Source organism: Pyrgilauda ruficollis, unplaced genomic scaffold (assembly GCF_017590135.1).
Source record: "Pyrgilauda ruficollis isolate IOZ18807 unplaced genomic scaffold, ASM1759013v1 scaffold229, whole genome shotgun sequence".
In the NCBI taxonomy this organism is placed as follows: Eukaryota; Metazoa; Chordata; class Aves; order Passeriformes; family Passeridae; genus Pyrgilauda; species Pyrgilauda ruficollis.
In genome coordinates, this window is record NW_024522428.1 from 46,800 (window position 1) to 68,064 (window position 21,265).

The 21,265-nt window shown below is 42.8% G+C and overlaps 1 long non-coding RNA gene across 1 annotated transcript; it reads right to left on the bottom strand.

Annotated features, from left to right (window-relative positions):
- Positions 1-1,901: 1,901 nt before the first annotated feature.
- LOC121354260 lies at positions 1,902-5,905 on the bottom strand. Its single transcript, XR_005955245.1, has 3 exons — positions 5,806-5,905; positions 4,565-4,642; positions 1,902-2,085 (listed from the first exon to the last, which is right to left on the bottom strand). It is a non-coding gene; the product is annotated as an uncharacterized LOC121354260 (long non-coding RNA).
- Between the last annotated feature and the right edge of the window lie 15,360 nt (positions 5,906-21,265).

A 21,265-nucleotide genomic window follows, 5' to 3' on the forward strand; every position in this document is an offset into this window, starting at 1 on the left:
GGCCATTGTCAATAGTCTCTCTCCATCTTTCCTGTGTGTTCCCTTCAGGCACTGCAAGGCCACAATAAAGTCATCCCAAAACCTTCTCTTCTCCAGGCTGACCAATCCCAGTTCTCCCAGCCTTTTAAACTGCCTTGCTAAGTCTCACAAAGAGTATTTGCTACACCGGCGTCTGATAAGCCACAGCCATTACTCCACTGAATGGGAATGTGCTTTAACAGCTGCCCGTTACCTGTCTGTACCAGCCATGGCTCTCACTCCTGAATGCATCCCACATCCCAGAGAGAACCTCAGAACACAAAATTCCCTTATAGTTCCAGATTTTACACCTTGTTAAATTAGGCTTTTAATTACTGTTAAACAGGCTTCATTCTACATATCTAGTTGCTACTGTTTGTAGAAACAGGTACTCCCACTAAATCCTTACCTTGTGATTAAATTTGTTCTCCTTTCCTGCTCTGTGAACACCACAGAGCACAGAACGGAGCAATCTTTAACTTCAGCTGCTGTTTCTGTTGTAAGAAACAACCGTCTTTAAACAATGCAGTGCAATGCTTTTGTCTGGGGAGCTACTAATATAAGCTTTCCTCTTCATACAGGACTCAGTAGGCTAAAAATTAGTGACATTTTAAGTGGAACAATTCTTTCATCATCAGGCTGATATTTGGCTGCCATTCTGGTTACCTCCCTTATAAGGCACCAGCAAGAGGGAAGGGCAGGGAACACATTATGCAACTGCTCATTGTAAAAAGTAATTAAAACAAATTTTAAGAAACGTCTGTAATAAACACTCTTCCAATCTACAAAAGGCAAAAGGAGCCTGATGCCATTGGTCTAAGGTCTGTCATTTCTACTGGGCTAACCTGGGAAAAGGGAATTTCTCCTGAAAAAAAGGTTTTCCTCAGTTTTTATGGGAAACAGTGGAACACTGAAGCCTGTGAACTGCCCCCGTCTTCTCCAGAGTCTGGTTCAAATCTAGCCAATCAGCCAAAGAGGCAGCTCTGCCCTGGGTAATGAAGGGGCAACACTGGGACACCTGCATCCTGTCCCCTCCTCTGTGGGCAGGTGTGATCCATGGAAATCTAAGACATCTAGTCCCAAGTAAAGGGTAAAGGGTTTTGTGGTGAGGCCATCCACATCTTGGCTGGTTTGTACAAAACAGCCCTCCTGCAGACAAGGAAATATCCTTTGGAATTTAACAGTTCAGATCTAAGTAGGTTTTCACCAGTAAAATCATAAAAACACTTAGACTTTTTACCCACAGAACAGACTCAAGAGTCTCCAGAGTGGCAGTGATCTGGCACTTTGGGGGGTTTCTCAGTGATCCTGGAGGAAGCTCACGGCACAGCACAAGCATGCCAAGAAGCTGTCTCTTTCTCTGTTGCAACAGGGACATGGAGCCTGTACCACCAGCAGAGCCCCCTAAGCACACACAGATTCCCACTTGTGACAAGCTGCTCCTGTCAAGCCCCTTTGCTTTGCTGTTTCTGCCTTCAGTAGCCATTCAGGGTAGTCAGGTGTGCTACTGAAGTGATGACTTTCATTCCCTCCTCATCCCTTGGCTATGGGAATGGAAGTTATGATTACTGCCCCTTCCGTACATTCCTGTGTACAGAATCTGAGTGTCCTATGGTTTGGTGTGACCCAGTATCTTCATTTTAACTGCAACCAACTGATGCACAACTGTGTTTCTCATAAGCATTATTCTACTACAGTGGCTCATAAAAAGGACCTTCAACCCAGTACAGCTTTCTGTTTTCAGCCAAGTTTTCCAAGGGTTTGTCTGTGGGATGGCTGGGTGGGTTTTGTTTTCCTACCAGGAGATTTAATTGCTAAAATACCTTGGCACATTTTATAAATGCAGTACTTTATAAATGTGACATTACACACAGTGCTCTCAGAATTGTAAACAGCTCTCTTTATTACACAGAGTAGAAAAAGGTTTCACAACCTTTCATCTGATCAAAGACAAGAAAAATTTTGTTTCCCCTTCTGTGGAAGGAAATTTAACACACTCCAATATGCCAAGGTCTTTGTTAAGACTGGAGCTCCTCTACAGCATATCAGTGATCACAGGCTCAAACTCTGGAACATAAGAGACATAGCTAATATAAGTTGCAATACAGTAAACACTCTTCCTCTCCCACACAGATTCGAGTTATCACTTTAATTCCTCCCTCCCATTCATTCTGTCACCTTTGATAAACTCCATTTGTTCACACAACCTGCACACACCAAACTATTACTTCATCATGGCTGTTCCCTGTTACTAAAAGGTGAATAGTTGATTCCCTTTTTACTACTTCAGGACATTCTCACTCTTGTGAAATCCCATAAACCCAGGCTACCATTTTAATCAACTACTGCTTTTTTTACTAATAAAAACATAAAAGACAATCCTTGTTCCTTAGACAATCAAAATCCCACAGAAGTAGTCTTCCAAATTCTAGGTCTCTTTTTTTTACATTCTGATCAATTGTAACTCTCATGAAACCATGGGTCAGCTAACAAATTTGCAAGTCTGTAGGTATAAATATTAAAGACGCACAACACAAACAAAGTTTCAGGTCTACAGTACAAACCAGAACACAAAATCCAACATTTACATTACCAAGAAATCAGAAAATCAGCTACTTGAAGCAGAAAAATTTATATTATTTCCTGATCTGCCATTTTCTTTTGCTTTTTTAATATGTAAGAAGTATTAAATGAGGTATTAGTGCATGCCTTACAAGATTACCTGATTTCACAAGTAAGACAGTGTTAACTATGACAGCTGCCCATTTTAATGCTTTCCATACCACATACTTCCCATACTAATGCTTCAAATTACTTATGACAAGGAAATTCAGTTTTTCTTTATCATTATTTCTTCCCCTAATTCCTGTTTTGTTTTCTGTTGTTAAGAGGAAAATGTTCTATTATTTCCCCATGCAAATACTGGAGCAGTGGGACTGCCAGAAGTTATTCTGTAACTTTAAACTACAGACTTGCAGCATCTTCTGTACCAATCAAATTATAAAGTCTGCTCTGCTGCATTTAACAACTAACTTCTGAGTCTTCAAGACGAGACTCGGTGACCTTAAATACAGTTCACTATTTAAATTCATAACACGAAATAAATAACTCTTCCCTGAGTTCCTCCCCCACAATACTAAATTGGCTTACCCTAGTATAACAATTTTTTGCACAACAAAAACTACTATTTAATCACCAGACTTGGAAAAATTCTGCACCGACCCATCTCAAAAATTAGACTCCAGTTATTTATCAAACCCATATTTTCAAGCCACAGCAATGCAATTACCACTAGTGGCAGGTCTCCTCTAAGTGCAGCTATATGTTGAAACGAGCCACAAGAGGAGATGAAATTATTTTGTGGACAATTGTGTGTTTGATTTATGTCAACTGCCATTACCCTAAGACACAAAGCCTCTTTCTGGGAGACTAAAAGCAAACCATTTACCATATAATATCAGCTAAGCAGGCTTTGTGCTGATGAATACTGCATTCAGAGAAGCAATTATTTTCATTGCAATTTCCATATCTACCCTCCACCTCCTGGAATACAAATATTAAAGTTTATCAACTGGCTTCACATTTTAACTAACACTCACCTTAAACTTGGTGGGAAAAACAACATTTTTATTGGAATAAACATGGACTGAGCAAAAGCTGAATCTGTAGGGAGGACATAAGCTTTGAAAGCAAGACAAAACTACTGCCTAGACAGATCCAGAGGACAGAGACAGTGACTAAGCTCCTTGCGGTCACCACAGGCTTCAAGAGCCATCCCAAAGCCATCCCAAACTACAGTAGTAACCTAAATGATTAAAAAAAAACTCCTACCCATCATTCAAAGTTTGGGGACAAAAAGACAGATGAGCCAAGGGAGGCTTCACAGAATTCCTGAGAAAGAACACGTGAGCACATCTCAGCCACATGTACTGAACTCCAGTGTGACATGCCACATTGTTCCAACCCAGGAGAGTCCCACCAGGAACTCCACTGTAGATTCAAGGTCAGCTCACACAAGCAAGTCCACAACAGATCATCTGACAGAAACCCAAAATTTCTGTTCTCCTGGGAACATTCCCTCACCAAGACCACAGGCCCGGCCCAAGTCCACTGCAAGTTAATGACGGGGTGTGCATTTGCTGGTTTTTTTGTTTTTTTTTTTAAGACAGACTAACTTCCTGAAAAAAAAAGGGCAGAAAGAAATAAAGCACGATACCTGTCCTCTGTAAATATTTGCTTCAGAATACAGCATAGCTAGTGGCTTGGGATTTGTTTTCCCCTGAAATGTTTGAGAAATAAGTGTTTAGGATTTTTTTAAGCTCTGTTAAGCAAAAATATTTAAATTGGACATACAGTATGCCATGTACATTATGAAAAATAAATGAGTTCACAGAACTATGCAAATTTGACTTTTCCTATCCAAGACACTTTTTAACAAGGCCAGGGAAACATGTCTACATATGGTACAGAAGGTAAAACTGCAGCAGTTCTATTGGATACAATAACAGATTTCTCAAATGCAATGAGGGTGCCTGCTGATCATCACCTCTCAGGTCAGTAGCCTGTGGGCTCCTATTTCTTTTCACTCTTCAGAGCAAAATTAGAAGCGGATATTCTTTCATTCCTGAAGGATAAAGAATGAAAACAATTTTCAGATTCCTGCATATATTCAGGCATCTTTTATGGAGCAGGCACAACTCTAGCGATATTTATTAGCGTCATAAACACGATCCCTCTGTTTTAAGTGACTTTAAAAAACTGTAATCAAAACACTCAATCAGTATACCTGATAAAACCCAACATCTACAGTCAACAAAAACGCCACTGCTCTCCAAAAAGAAGGTAAAAGCAAAACCAATACATCCCACCAAATATCTTACAGTAAACGTCTCTTAAAAAAAAACAAGCAAGCAAACAAAAACAAACAGAAAAAGAAACGTCAGCATTGCTTTTGATTCAGAGGCTACAGCAAGGCTCACTTATTCCCAGTCTGGATTTTGCAAGAGGAAGCCAGGTACATCAGCGGAGGCACGCGTGTGAACTCTGCTATTCTAACCCAAGGCGTTCCAGTTCAAGTAAAATCAAACAACAACTGCGCGACCTCTGCAAGCTCCTAGCATTTAACTTACACCCGAGTCAATGAGAATTGTCTAAAGACAAAGAGCACGAGCCGGACAGCCAAACCACGGGGGCCTGAATCTCGAACTCCTCCGGCTTGGCAGGTTTGGGATTTGCTCCTCCCGCGAGTGGAAACTTGTGAAGGTTGTTTGCTTTTCTAAGCGCGTTACGGAGATAATTTCGTCCCTTTACTTAGTTATTTCTAAAGAGGGCAGGACACCCTTAAGCCCAGAGCTACGTTCCGTAGCACGAGTACAGCCCAACCCTGACCCTGCCGGCGGGATCTCCGCACAGCCCCGGCCCTGCTCCCCGCGTCGGGCTCACCTCTGTCTCCGCACCGACGCACCCGGGGGCACCCCAGCCTCCCAGCCGGCGGCAGGGGGACAAGCCACCCCGGAGGCTGCGGGACGAGTCACCCGAGGGGCAGGCAGGCGAACTGCCCCGCGGCCCAGAGCCAACCCCGATCGTCCCCACAGCCGAGGCTAAGGCTGCGCTCCCACAGCCGCCACGACGATGGCTGCTCCTGCTGCCTCACGGTGGAGGAAAGAGTTAGGAAGCAGGGGGAGATTTCCAATTTCCAGCGGCAGCGTGCCGGGGCTGTTTCCGCGGGCAGCGCCGGGATAGAGGGTGCCCGGCTCCCCTCAGGACCCGGCTCGCCGCAGAACTCACCTCCCACCAGCTCCGAGCGCGCCGCCGCCCCCGCGCTAATGGCAGCGGGCGGGCCCGCGGAGGGGGCCGATGTTTACCCGCTGGCTCTCGCGAGAGCCACGCGCCGCCGAGCCCCACTCCGCCATTGGTCGTGCCCGCCGGCGCGCACCGCCCGCGCCGCCCCTGCCCGCCCCGCCCCGCCCCGTCCCGAGGCAGCGGCGGCGGCGGCGGCGTCTCGGGTCGGGGCCGGTGGGGAAGGGGGCGTAGGGGCTTTCGCAGCTGCTTCGCTGCTCCAGCTGGGCCATTCCTGAGAACACCGCATAGGATTGTGTCCAGACGGTTCTGGAATATCCCCAGCGAGGGAGACTCGCCATGCTCTCCGGACTCGGTCACTGCACAGGACAGAAGTTCTATCTCCTGCCCAGGTGGAACCTCCTGGGATCAGTCCCTGCCCTTTCCTCAGGTGCCATTGCAGGGCCCCTAGAGCAGAATCTGGGCCCTGCTCAGAGCCCTCCCTACAGACAAGGACACCCAGGGCTGAGGACTCTTCTTAGCTGTGGCTTCTCTCGAGGTTGGAGAGCCCCAGCTCCCTCAGCCTTTCCCTGCCAGAGATGCTCCAGGCCCTAAATCATCTCTGCATCCTCCACTGGCCCCACTCCAGGAGCTCCATGTCCCTGCTGTCCTGAAGAGCCCAGGACTGGACACAGCACTCCAGATGTGTCACACAGGGCTGGGCAGAGGGGCAGGATGATCTCCCTCTACCTGCAATCCATGCTCTTCCCAATGCATCCCATGATCCTGTCCCTCCAGCCCAGCATAAATCTTGGCACTCAGCAAGCTCTGCTAGTGGGGACTCACTGAAGCCTCGTGGCTGTGACAGGTCTCACATTCAGGTGTTAGGCTGGCCTCAGCTATGCAGAAAGCAAAACTGTGAGCTCACATTGGAGGAGTGACAAAGGACAATCATCTGCTCTAATCAAGACATGGAACGTGTGGAAGTGAGGGAAAGTTTGTCTTGATGTCATCACTTGACTTGAGGAGAGTTGCTGATGAGGACTTAACTGACATATTCGATTTATTTTACCTTGTTAGTCTTAATGTAGAAATAAGGAACTTAGAAGTTCTGTGCACTAAAGCAGATTTTGTGCCCAGAGACCTCACAGTTTCAGGATCTACAGGCAGACCCAGAGAATCTACCATGGACCTCCCAGAGCACTATGAACCTACCTGCTTGGTAGGTTTGAAATAACAGAAGCCTAAGTTTAGCATGTTTTAACTTGAATGAGGTGCAGGAGTGCTTCCTGAAGAGACTGACTGTCCTTTGGGACATCTGAACTCCAGTCCTTTGGTTGTGTTCGAGGGTCCCAGGACAACGGAAGAAATGAGAATCTTGACTCCATGTTTCAGAAGGCTGATTTATTATAGTATGATATTATACAAAAAAAAATAGAGAGAAAGGAATCCTTCAGAAGGCAGGAAAGGAAAGGAAAGGAAAGGAAAGGAAAGGAAAGGAAAGGAAAGGAAAGGAAAGGAAAGATCTTGGGACTGCTCACAGCCTCAACACAGGAGGCTGCCATTGGTCATCAAGTAAAAACAATTTCACATGCTGGGTAAATAGTTCTCCAAATCACATTCCAAAGCAGCAAAACATGGAGAAGTTGAAGTTTCCCAGCTTCTCAGGCAAAAAGATCCTGGCAAAAGGATCCTGGCAAAAGGATTTTTCATAAAATATGTCTGTGACAGGTCCCATGTTTGAAACCTAAGCTAATGAAGTTGTGCACTCACATTCACCATGTTGGAAGTACGGACACATAACCCAGAAACAGAATTAGCAAGAAGGGAAAAGGCACTCTACAGGAAATAAATTCAAAATAAACTGGTTATGGATCTAGAAAAGAAGTATTTCACTAAAGTTCTCTTCCCAGACCAGAAGTCTTTAAAAAACTGTGTCAGTAACAGTGGTCAGTGGGAGTGACAGACATCCCTACCCCTTAGCAGGAATGAGGACTGGTTTTGACTGGGGATTTTGGGTGTTTCTGAGTTGTAAGCTTTGCTTTCAGTACCTTACTCCTGTCTGCTCCCCAAAGCTGCCAGTGGGAAGTTGGGGGAGGCTAGGTCAGTCTGGGAGAGATGCTGAGGCCCAGCTGTGAAAATGGAATGAATATTCACAACGTGACATTCCAGTTCCTGCCTTGCTGCCAGTGCTCCTCTGGTGGGTCCTGCCAGCACAGCAGATGGCAACACTGAAAGGCTGTTGTGCCAGCGGAAAATTACTGAGTTTTGTTGGTCCTGTGCATGTATGTGGATGTATGAGGGGGGAAGTGGGGCAAACTTCAATTTATTTAATTATTTTCAAGAGAGAAGGGGAAACAAATGGCTACCTAAGACTAAAAAAATTACTGGCATATAAAGAACCAGTGTCTTGTTTTAGAGGAATGAGGCATGTCTGTTTGCATTTCGAGTTTTCTGTATGATTCCATATAACTTTCCTCATAAGTCAGGATTGTGAATTTTTCTAAATAAAAGTGCAATTAAAAAGAGAAACAGTATATTAATAAAAGCACTAGCTGTTGCTTAACAGACCTATGGAAAAGCTAAGTATTTCATGTTTCTATTTTTATGTGGCTGTAAAAGTATTTATGTTAGCAGATGTGACATCGCAAAACATACATGGTTTATTTTAATTTTCTAATTTTAAATATATGTTTTTAACAGAGCTGTACACATAGAAGGTTATCTCACTGCTATAAAAGTGTGATTAGCGGGTTCACCACTGTCGCAATTGAAGTTAGTGGGCTGGTGCCTTGTGAATATTGGAGCTTGTCCATAGTTTTTGAAGGTTTGCACACCTAAAGAAACTACAACAAATGCTCATCCTGAAATGAACCATGGTAGAGCAAGCAGGTGAATTTGTTTGTTGTTGAAGGAGAGCTGACAGAAATACCTAAGGTTTTAACCCAAACTGTGACACACTGTAACCATTAGCAACAGCCCAATAAATTTTTGTTTCTGTATGTTTCCAGAGTTAGCCCATAATATAAAAATACAAGTGCCTATTCCCCGTGTAGAAGGGCAGCAGCTCTTTAAGCTGCCATGCATAGGAGTTAGACAAACATTTTGAAACAGAATCTTTGCTCTGAGTATGCAAACTCCTGCAGGCTGTGTGCTGTGCCACTCCTGCAGGCTGCGACAATCAGCGCCCTCTGCTCCGGAGGCCCCGGCTGCAGCAGCAGCAGGATCCACCCCGGGGCGCAGCAATTAAAGGCAAACATAAAAGCCCAAATACCTCTTGTCAAATTCCACCGAACCTCTGAAGCCTTCAGAAAACTTAGGGGAACGTCTGTGGCAAAGCAACACAATGTCCCCGTTATTGTAGATCAAAGGAGGGAGAGCTTGCCGGAGAAAGGATATTGATGTGAGGGTTTGACATTTCTTTCTTTGCAGTCAATTGGTGTAACAAATCCAAATTGCTGTATCAGAGTCATGCTGGAGATGTCTCTTGGAAAGATTCAGAGGGTATTTTAACCATGAAAGTTCCCTCTCAGCATCAGAAATAACCTAGAAATGTTTAATTCACAAGTAGTTAGCATTTAACTACTTAATCAACATTTAGGAATCAATTCTGACTTCCTTTCCTTCTTACTGTTTTCCTAATACATCCCAGGTGTATTTCTTAAGAATAAGCCAGAAAAAATCCAGAACACTTGAGACTGGTCAGAAAATAATGCAGAGGTAGGTAAGCATAGTGCAAGCCATTCAGAAACATTCCCACAAATTTTCTGCTGGTTTGTTAGGACCTTTTTAGCTGCTGTTGATAGTACTTGTAATCCAGATTTTACTTGTAGCTTGCTGGTCTGTCTGAATAACAGAAGTCTATGTTTTTTATATTCAACAGGTAGAAGGCCAGGAAAAAAACCCAAATGCTTTAATCTGTTTTATGACACTTTAGTGCTGCTACACAATTTTGATAAGATTTCACACCTGCTGAGTGCACTGTAGATTTTTATTTGCCTGATTTCAGTGGGGCACAGTAGTGAATCAAATGTTCAGAAAATGCTGCAGCATAGATAAAAATGTATTTTCTTAATAGGTGGAGTGCAAATTTAAAAAGAGGCACATATGGTCATTCTTCATATGCAGTGTCTCAAAATTGAATTAAACAGTTAAGATCTTGGGTCTGCAAACTCTTGAAGAATGGGACAATGCAGAAATTCATTTGGTTTACTCCTGTGAGACCATTCATAGAAGTAACATTTGCTCACCCAGTTGTTTCCTGCCATGCTCCATCTTCAGGAAATCGTCATCAATATTTATAAAAACCTAACGACATCAGAACGTCTGCACTGGTTCAGAGCTGGGCTCTGTCACAGTCACTTTTCTGCCTTTCTAGTGATCATGGCCTGACATCTAGGGAAAAGGAAGAATGGAAAAAATTCACAAAGGATTCCTTTAGAACCCTCTCACCCTTCACCTATCCCAAGCCTGATATCATCTGTCTAAATAATAACTTGAAGGGTTTTGGTCTTCCAAATATTTTTGCAGTCTGCTCTTAAAATCCTGGAAACATCTTGTCTTCCCAGCACATGGGACAGTCTGTTGAGTGAAATTCATCTCCTTTGGCTTGTCCTGAACCTGGTTCTGAGAGCATCTTGGTGTGGATCCTGAATTTGTTACCAGCACAGATGATGAACTGTCAATTCATGTCAATCCTGGCAGTGTTACTCTTTTTTTAATATCTTGTTCCTTCTCAGTTTTCTTTATTCCTAGCCTGGAAGCCATTCCATACTCTCATCAGTCATGTTGCAATGTTGCAATTTCTATTACATTTTTGGAAGGAAAGGAACCAGAATTTCACCATTCAAAGTATGGACAAAACATGAATTTAACCAGGGGTACAAAATTTTTGCTTCACCTGTTAATCTAGAGGCAGAACACATCATTTGCCACATCTCTTAAAAGCAGGAAAAAGTTAAATGATGTCAACAAATAAGTAATATTAGTTCAGTTCTAAAAATGAGGTGCCTTTTGAGGGTATTTGAAACAGTCCACCTCTGTTCCATACAGGCAACCACAGACTGTTCTGTATCCACACCCTTTCTGAGAAAGTTCTAGTTTATACTTTCCTGAAAGCCCAGATAACTTTATTTATATTAATAGCATCTATGTCACAGGGAAACCATTTCTATTTCCATGTGTACAGTCTAAGGAGCAAAGCAACTCATTCAGTTCTACAAAATCAAGGAAATTGGTATAGTCACCTTTTAGACTGCCAACTCATATTCTGAACATCTTAGCAACTCCTGGCAGCCCTTCCAAAACCAGGATTTTGCCAATTTTCAATACCATTGAAATTACTTCTTTCCTATGTAAGCAGTATTATTTTTTTAGCATGAATTTCTGCCTTGGCTGTGACTTTTGCAGGCAATTTGGAACCCACATCATAGTTCTTCCTGGCACAGAGATACCAGATCCCTCAGGCAGGAGTTAAGGATGTGACAAATTTGTTTTGTAAGCAATTAAAATATTTATAGCCAAGTTCACTTAAACAATGTAGTCTCTTAAAATATTATTCCTGGATTCTCCTTGGACAAAATCCTTGGTGGACTTGTAAGAGACATATTTAGTACATGATCTTTTTCCATAAACAAAGAAACATGGAAAGTCTGGAACAAAACAGTTAACTAATACACTAACTAATAATAACTATTTTTAATTAAAGAACCTTAGTATTATTCATCAGCACAGTCAGCATTGTCCTTTCTTCAAAATTCCAGAGAAATATGAAGGTGACAATTTTCCCAGTCAATCCCAGGGATATGAAATAATATACTAAACAAAAATACTTGTGTTTTCCAGACATCTTATTTTTAGTCAGTATATTTGATCTGTTCTTACACTGGTTCAGCAGTGATCCTACACTTTTTTCTTCTTAGCAAAGATTCTCTGCAGATTCTTTGCTAAATCCATTGTTTTTTTCTCATTATCCCAAGACATGGAAGATCACTGTGTGTTGCAAGCTTAACCACAGTCTGTCTTAGTCAACATTTGCTTCCTATATGTGATCAAGTGCAGATTTTCTATCTGACATAAAGCTCTCAAAATAAATTAAGGGAAAAAGAAACTGGAACAAGATATAAACAAAATTATGCAACTTGCTGTTACAGTCTGTTCAGTTTTTCAACCCTAATGCATCTATTTTAGGGCCTGATATTGAAGTCCCAGTGAACACAGCTTCTGGAAGAGCCTAGGGAGAGTATGTTCTTGCTTGGAGGGGCCGGCTGGCATCACAGCATGGTGTAGCTGACACAGAAGAACAAAGGACAGCCAAACAGACACAGGATGCACAGAGACTGACCAACCTGACTGGAATTGGAGCTTCCATGTCTTGGGATGTAACTCAGAATACCACACTTCAGTCACAGGGCACAGTCTGGCTTTGGTGCCACACAATGGGGCTGAAGTGACAAGCTCTCCCTCTTGGTATCTCATGGATTGATGGTCAGTTGCAGGAGAGTCAAAACCTGTGGTTCCAGAGCCTGTAGCTCAATGTATGGAGCCAGTATGGGAGGTAAGAGGATGGATTACAAGGAAATGAGATAACTCAGTGGGGCTGTGAAGAAGCACTTCTGGAACCATGAAAGGTTGTGCAGAAAGGACTGGTGTAAGCTTAGACCATAAATATTGTGGTCATGCTCCATTGCTAACATGAATGATCCAGCTGTACCTCAGAGGAGCTGCATGGAAAGGAGAAGACTTTAGTGAGGGAAGAGATCAGAGCAATGGTCAGAGAGAACCTGAGAAAACCACAGGTCCAAGGATCAAGGAGTCTCAAGAGCTGGGACGCTGTTTCTGTGGTGGAAGATGTGAGGGATCACTGGAAAGAACTTGGAAGGTTTTTCTAACCCTAAATTAAGCTAATCCAAGGTTAGGGAAGCACTGCAAATCCTTTAGGGCTCAAAAATCTTAAATCAGCCCTCCCCTCCTAAACTTTCACAAAATTCACAGAACCATGAGTCTGGAAAAAAAATGAGATGATGGTGATGAAATCCCAGGTTTTAGGCAAGTGCTTTAGTTATTTAATCTTTTCTGCCCTGTTCCCCCACTACTCTCAATTTCAATGGAATAATTGAAAACCTGAAAAACTCCATCCTAAGTGCTCACACAGATATGCAACCCCTGCTCTGCTGCATTCTTGATTTACACTTGCAGTCCTTTCACTCTGTCTTCCAGCTCCATTGGCCACAGCCTTTCCTGTTTCCTAAGTCCACTTAGCAGTACCTGACTGTTCCTACTACATTTCCCCAACCACTGACAGCCTGGCAGAGATTCTGCTCTGTTTCCAGGGTGTGTGAAGCATGTTCTTGTCATGCCTTTCATCGCTGGTTCTTCTTACTGAACAGGATAGGGGGTGTTCTCCATGTTGTGTGCTGTTTGTTAACAGCAGATGTCTGTTCTGGATTTTTAATGCTAACCTCATCTTCAGTGACAAAGTAGCAGAAAGGACATTTCTCCAACCTAGACAGCAACCAGTAAACTTTGGTTCTGCTACACAAAGAGAGAAAGAAAACTCTTTGCAGAACTATAGCTGTCAGCCCTTGATGTCTGAGTATTTTTCACACATCAATGAAATGAAGGAAAAGTCTTCAGGGTTAAAAAAATTATGGTTCTCAGTTTGGCAAAGATCAGTTCTGAAATGAGCTGGCTTTGCAAACTGGCTTAGCTACTTTTAGCACTTAATGTGAAGCAGGAGATTCTAGGCAAAACATTTCAAAACCAAAGTGTAATTCTCATGTGAAATGGGGGTTTAAGAGCCAGTTTTTCTATGTGTCACACAATCACTATGAATATACAGAAAATTAACTCATTTTTTAGGAGAAGATTAATTGTTTTGCTGGTGAAGTTTTAATAAGCTATCAAGAATCAGCTCTCAGTTGACCAAAATATTATGGGATCCCTGTCTATTTATCTGTCATAGTTACAAACACATCCACGCACAGTCTGTAACTGAATCTGGCACATGAAGATGTGAGTGTACTGGCCTAAGCAGCAAAATCTCTGGCATTCTGAAGCTTTAATGTCAATAAAGAGTACGTACCCTCTCCCATTCATCCCAAATGTGACTCTTTTAAGGTTTCCAGATGAAGCACTAAACACTCTGGCTGCTTCCCAACAGCTTTGGCATTCCAGCAAGAGTTTTCAAATGTTACTAAGGAGACAGACTGGTCAACCATTGCATCTGTAGGTCAAGTCCGTGCAAAACTGAGACAGTCACCCTGTGAAGACCAACCTGCTAAATGGGGTGACATTTTGGAGGCTAACCTGTGTTGCAGGCAGAGTTTGCAGTGATACCAATATCTGCTCGACTTAGCCTAGAGGTTTGTTCAGTTGTATGCCATTTTTCACAGTAAGAAAAAACAACTATGTAAACATGCTGTAATTTCCTTTTTGCTCATTTTCTTTGTGAAACTTACTTTTGTTGCCGTCCTTTTTCACTACCAAGGTAATTGCAAGCATAAATTCTGTTAAGTAGCCTTTTCACTTTTAATATACCACAACTGCATCCTGGAATATAATGATCTAAGCACAATCTCCATCTGCAGAAGAGAAGAAAGTGATTTCAAGCTAACAAAATAGCTACAGACTTAATGCAGCCTCACACTTGTTTAGACTACTAATGAGGGAGAGCAGGAAAGGCAGACAATTCTGTTCCATTCCACTTATCTTGTGGGCTTGGATCTTTAAGTGAAAATAATCCAATTAATTGTCACAGCATGAAAAAAAAATAGTTGGGTCTGATAAAAAACGAGGGAGAGCCCTAAAGAAAAAAATGTATGTTTAAGGTCTTAATTTAAGCCAAAAAAAGATCTGGTTCCCATGGACCGCCTCCAGAGCCTTCTGTGCATTGTCCCTGAATGGGTCCAATGTCACAGAAAGGTGGAGCAGTCAGCTCGGGCACATTACACAGGACCAGTAGGAGCAGTTGTGTAATGCTGGATATCTCACTGTCCTGTTGGATGGAATTCTTGTGGAGCTCTCAGGAGCAGAGAGCTCTGTGCACCAATGGAAGAAGAGCAAGTAATTAAGCCTGCAGTGCTCAAGCCTGCTATGGAGAAAGGCCACGGGGGGACCAGGGAAGAAAAGCTTTTTAACGCTGCATCAAACATCAAATCCCTGGAACTCTGTTCTTACCCTCCCAGTTCCTAGTCAAGGATCTGCCATGTTTTTCAAGAATTACTGTGATTCAGCAGCACAGGCAATGAGCTGCCAGCAGGGTGTCAGTGGAGCTGGAGCTGCCAAAGCCGTTTCTCAGTCTCTCCAAAGGAACAGAACATTAATCAATGTACTAATTTTTCTCCTTCCACTGTAATTAGCCACTGATGACCACAGCTTGACCACCTGAGTTAACTCAAAACTGTGGGAAAAAAAATCAGCGTACTCAGAAGGATTACTGACCAAAGAGAGTAGCTATGGAAGGACAAGAAGCAGTCAAATATCTGGCCTGGTTTGGTGAGTGTCAAAGCAAACAGTCAGATGATAGGGAGTTGTGGTGGTTTGACTAGGAAGTGAGTTTCTGGGAAAGTTATGGTCAAACCAATCAGTGGTCAGATTTGAAACTGGTACTTGGTGTGGCCACTGGGGACTTGGATACGCCTCTGAGAACACACAGGGGTTAAAAGCAGAGCATTTCCAGAGAGACTTCTTCTTTTGAGTCCGGCAGGTGAGCGGATCGGATCTCCTCCCCTGCCCAGCTGCGTCTGGGTGGGGGAGGGGAGGCCATGCGGCCTGTGGGGAGGGAGGCCGGAGCCCCTGCAAGGTGCAGGGGTAGAGGAGTTCTGAGATATTTTGGGCAGCCTCCTTCCCCCCCTCCCCCGGGAGAGAATGATAGAGAGACTGTGCAGGCTGGAAATTTGATATCTTGTGCCGGCACCACAGCCAGGAGGAGAAGGGGAAGGGCAAGGTGCCCAGCCGCCAGCAGACTGGGCTGAGCTTTTAATCCCTTTGTAGTTGAAACAGTGGAAGCTGTAAAAAACACTGATCTTCTCCAGCTGAGAACTGAGAGGGGATGGAGGATGGGAAAGAAGAAGAAAGTTTGAGTAGGTGAAGAAATTTCAGCAGATGAGAGTGCCTTAGATTGAGGAGATGATTGGAGTGGCTTTGGCTAAACTTTTCTCTTACATAGCCACAGGCAAAACCAATTTCTTCTGATAATGCAGAGGCTGCACCTTGGGAGAGGCGGTTGGCCGTAAGCCAAGAATGACAAGGCCGTCAGGACAAGTAGAGGGAACAGAGACTTGAGGGGGAAGGTGTGGTAGAGCCCTCTGCCTTCAGTGACAGATCTCTGTTCCTGGGAGCCCCCAGGCCCCAGGGGACTGAAATGGGGGGGACAGGTGTCCCAATGGTGAGAAGTGGCCACTTCTTGGAAGTGGGCGATGCATTCTTAAAAGGACCTAAGGAGCATTTTGAATCCATGGACAGTGGTGAGAGCACTGGACATGGAAGGAAGATGGTCACCACGGCAGATTCTTTTCGGGCAGCTGCCACATGTGACATGGAAGCACAGGAAGTTCCACTGTGTTTCCTGGAGAGGCCCATGGTGCAAGAGGGAGACTCCTCTCTCCTGATGAACTGAGGAGAGCTTGTGTGAAGGAAAGTATTAGACTGAGAATTGATGTGTTAGAAGGGATTTGAATGTTAGAGAGGTGGGGAGAAGAAGAGTGTTTTGGAAGTGTTCTATTGTAGATTGTTGCATGTGTTTTTTTTCTTTTTTTCCCTTCTGTTTCTGTGTTGTAGATTAATAAAGTGTTGTCTTTTCCCTTCATTCCCAAGTTCGAACCTGCTTTGTTCTGTTCCCGGGTCACATCTCACAGTAACCATTTTAGAAATACACCTTTCATGAGGACACTAACACTGTGCCAGGGTCAATCCATGATAGGAGTGCAGACAAAAGGGTGTAAGCATGGACAAAAACTCTCTTAGGTTTCTGTGGTTTAACTAGTCTCCTCTCTCCCTGGGACAGCAGCATTCCTTAGTAAAAAACATAGCTCCAAGGCTATTTCCAAAGAGATTGCATATATTGGAGTTCCTCCACTAGCTGGAAATTTTTCATCAGCTAAACAAACTAGGAAACCCTGCTCTTTAATGAGACTCCTGTCCTCCTCCCAGAGAAGCTGTGGCTGCCCCACCCCTGAAAGTGTCCAAGGCCAGGCTGGATGGGGCTCTGAGCATCCTGGGATAGTGGAAGGTGTCCCTGCCCATGGCCGGGGGTTGGAATGAAATGGTTTTTAAGGTCCCTTCCAACCCAAACCATTCTGTGATTCTTTTCCATACAGAGGTGGGGGACTGACCCACAGACCAAATGAAAAATCACAACTGAAACCTTTATTTCTGCACCCTAAGTTCTGGCTACTAAGAAAACGTCATGAGAGTGAATATAGAGAGGAAAAATGTGTTGAAAGCAAACAGCAATTAAATTCTTCTGAGAAGCTGGAGAAATTTCTCATCAGAAGAAAATATTTCAGAAGTGAGCAACTGGTCAAATAGTTGAAGGGGCAAAATAATATCTTAATTCACTTTTCATAAACATTTGTTGCAATAAATAAGATCTGGAAGTGTACAACAACATGATAACATGAAAAATGGCAGAAATACCACCACATCATGTTTACCTCCTAGCATAAATGGAATCACTCTCTAAATTCCCTTCTAGATATGTCTGTGCTGTGAACCTGGAGCACAGCAACACTGGCTGGCAGGGACTCTGTAAATCATCATGTCCAAACACCCACTTGAACTGGGGCTGCCACCAGCTCATGGGTTGTCTTGTCTAGCAAGGTTCTGAAAACCTCCAAGGCTATCTGCTGCAGTGTTTTTCTATCGTCCCACCAAAAACATATCCTAATGTCCAATCTGGACTACCCAGAACAGTTTGTGACCTCCACATCTTCATATACCATCTTACAGTGCTGAGAATTTGGCTCTTCTTTGGTTTGACATTTTTGTAGCTCCTCTCTAAGCAGATTTGTTTTCTTTTAATTCATCATTTTTAAATTATTATAATACTTTACAGCATGCCAAAAATGCAGTGTGATCCTCTTTGTAACTGGCAGTGGGGAATGGGTCTCTACACAAGGAGTATTTGCTTATCCTGTGGCTGTTTGCAGGAGGAGCACAGCCGGTGAGGTCCAAGGACATCAGTCAGAGAGAGGAGAGTAGAATAAGGGGATATTTGTTTTTCTTTAGGATGAAATTCCTTCTTTTCATTTTGAGGCATTTGTATTTTCTATTACAAACCTATTAATCAACTGGTAAACATTTCAGCCTCATAGCTAGGACTGTGAGTTGCTTCGGCAGCTGATAATCTTCAACCAGCAGTGGCCATCAAGAGGTGTTTCTTCTTTACTATTCCCTGAAAGGTGCATTGGCTGTAATCTCTAATAGCCCTGAGCATATCTCAGAAAAACTCATTTTTCTACACATATGCCTATGGATATTGGAAGAATCACAACGCTCTCAGCTTCTGGGATCACCTGGAATCTTTGTGGAGAGCTCTAGGACTGGTGCAATGTATTCCTGTTAAACCATCTGGCTGAGGGATTTTTTTTTCCCCTAGAAGTTGTACTGGCACCTGAGTTTAGAGCTCTTGATGGCACACCAAATGTTGCATGGATTTAGTCAGGCCTTTTATTGCCTTTTATTGCCCATTACAGGTTTTCTGGCAGTGCATGCTGGCACTGAACTGCTGTCAGTCTGTTTCTTAGGCTGCCCCTGAGCGTGGCTTTGCTCTTATCTAGTCTCATCTGATTTTGCATTTTTAGATGATTTTTTGTTAGACAACATCAGTTGCTGCCAAAACAGGCACAAAACGTGCTATGCAGTAAGCAGGTATTTAGATGAAACATTTTGTGAAAGTGGACTTCACTGAACACTTCTGTATCCTGAAGTTTCAGGTGCTTTGGGCAAAATCCAAAGCTGTGACTCTCCAAGCTAAGTTCAGGTGTGTTAATAGAAGTTTTATCACAAGAGATGCTGATCAGAGTGTTCTGCTTGTTCCTCCCCTCTAAGGACCTATTTTATTGAAATAATGTTAAATTCCTTACAGTCCTCTACAAAATATTGGTGAAACTGAACACTGCAAGCACCTCTACTTTCCCCTCATTCAAGAAAAAAATCCATCCCAAGCAGGTTTTTTTATGCTTCTGCTGTTCTGGTTTGTCATACTAAGCCACACCATTAATTTTAGCTCAGTGATCACTACATTTGTGCTTTTTGGAGCTTGCTCTTTCATATCCATTCTTCATTTGATTTCAAGTTCACATGCTCTATTTTGCATGTAATTCATAGTGTACCAGCTACATGAACAGAGCTAATCCTGTCAAAGTACAAACTATCACTACATTTTAAATACTTGTCTGCAGCCTGGTCCAGGATTTCTTTACTATTCTTGATTAGGTAAAAAGATGAAAAATTACTTCTCTTGCCAGTAAAAATCACATTTCAGTAGATGGACTTTTAAAAAGATCATGATGTAGCACAAATAACCCAAGAAGGCAGAGCTTATGTCATTGTGTTATTACCCTGTTCAATTGTGCCATTCCCCTGTCCAAGAACTATTTTGAATTGAGTAGAATTGCAAAAAAAAAAAAAAAAAGTCACTTAAGAACTCTTGGAAAATAGAACATTCACTAAGGAATAATTAATAAGTAACCTATTGATAAAGCTGCTTCATGCTTCAAGTGTTACCACATCTGGTCCAGCAATTTTGACTTATCTAATGGTAAAACTTCCTGGTTTTGTTTTAAATTGCTGCAATTTCTTCCCCTTATGTCTAAAGCACCAGGCAGTGGCTTCTGTAAGCCAGAGCAAGTGGCCAAATGTCCCAGTTCTTTGTGGAGCAGTGGCAAGTCACTTTTAGTACAGTAACTCTGGAGCTGCCACATCTTCTCCAGGCACACACTTACCTCATGGAGCAGATAGATGCAAGCACTGATAAAACAGGGCAAATAGCTGGAAATCTGCAAGATTAACATGTTATTTGTAAAACTATATCAGCTGTAAGCAGGAGAGATTCCTAGGGACTGGGTGACTGCAATGGCATGAAGCATGTGACATATTTCTGCTGCTCTTGCCTGTAATGCTGCTCTAAGGTGTGTAGTAACATCAGTGAGACAATCAGGAATAAAAACAATACATGCATCTCAATTAAAAATTTCAGCCAAGACTACAATCCCTTTGCTTGTGAAAATTTCATCACACCCTTCTTCAAGTGACAACTCTGAACACGTTTGGGGATCTGCCAGGAAAGGGAGTCCTTAGAGAGACAGCTCCCAAATGTGAGCAATAGACAAAAGTTCAAGCAATATTTAAATCAGGCATTGAAACTCTCAGCCCAGTTTCTTAATCTCTCTTAAAAACACTCTCTTCAGCATGACTCCTGATTAGTGCCAAAATAAGATATTTTCAGGTAAAGTGTTCAGAGAACAGGCACCATCCACATCATGGTCAATGACAGAACATGGCAGCACTTACCCAGTTCCAGTTCCCAGCTGAATTTCAGTCCTGCACTCAAGGGATGCTGCTCTTCTTATCCATTGGCACCTCTGCCTTCTTATTTCTTCTTACTGCAGCGAGGTTGTCCCCTTCTGGCACCACTTGTGGGACGAAGCCTCCCTGACTTCTGTGCTTGTGTGAGGTTTTAGCTTTAGTGACAGAGCTGAGGGCAACAGCCACATCACATCACTTGCCTCTTCTCTCTCATTAATGGGTTTTATCACCACAGTATCTCTTCCTCCAGTTATTCTTCAGAGGGGAAAGGACCCTGTTAATTTCACCTGTCTTCTCCTGTGTGCATTCTAATGATAAGATTTTAATTAAAAATACAGAGGACTATGTTGTAAGGAAAGTTGACTACTAGAATGACTAGGAGAAGTAAGAACAAGCCAAATTGTAGGTCTTGTTGAGCTAAGGTGCTTGAAATAAAGGGAATTAGAAATGCAATAAGTTGTTGGTGATTTTTATATAATACCTATCTTGCCAACAGAAGGCAATTTATCTTATACTCAATGCCAATCCTATAAATACACAACAAGAGGAACTTTTTTAACTTTACCTGAGTGTGGGAAGAAACATGACCAGCATTAAGGAAATTAGCAGGAAATTAGCAGGAATTTCTCAGGAGCTGTGCTAAGGTATACCTTTTTAAAATGCCTGCGTGTGCATGTGTGCGTATTCATGTATATTTGAAGGAATCAGGTTTACAAAAAAAAGTATCTATCAAAATCCCAGTGCTGGTGGAATGGAGTTTGACTTACACTCCTTAAGAAGGGTGGAGTGTGTGGATTCAGACCTGGCCCTTTGGTTTATATATTTCTCCATTTGTTTTTACTGTATGAGTCACAAAGTACCTAAAAAATTCACAGATTGAGAAGGCTGAGAAATAGCACATCTTTTTTTTTTTTTTTTTTTTTTTTTTATAATCAACTGG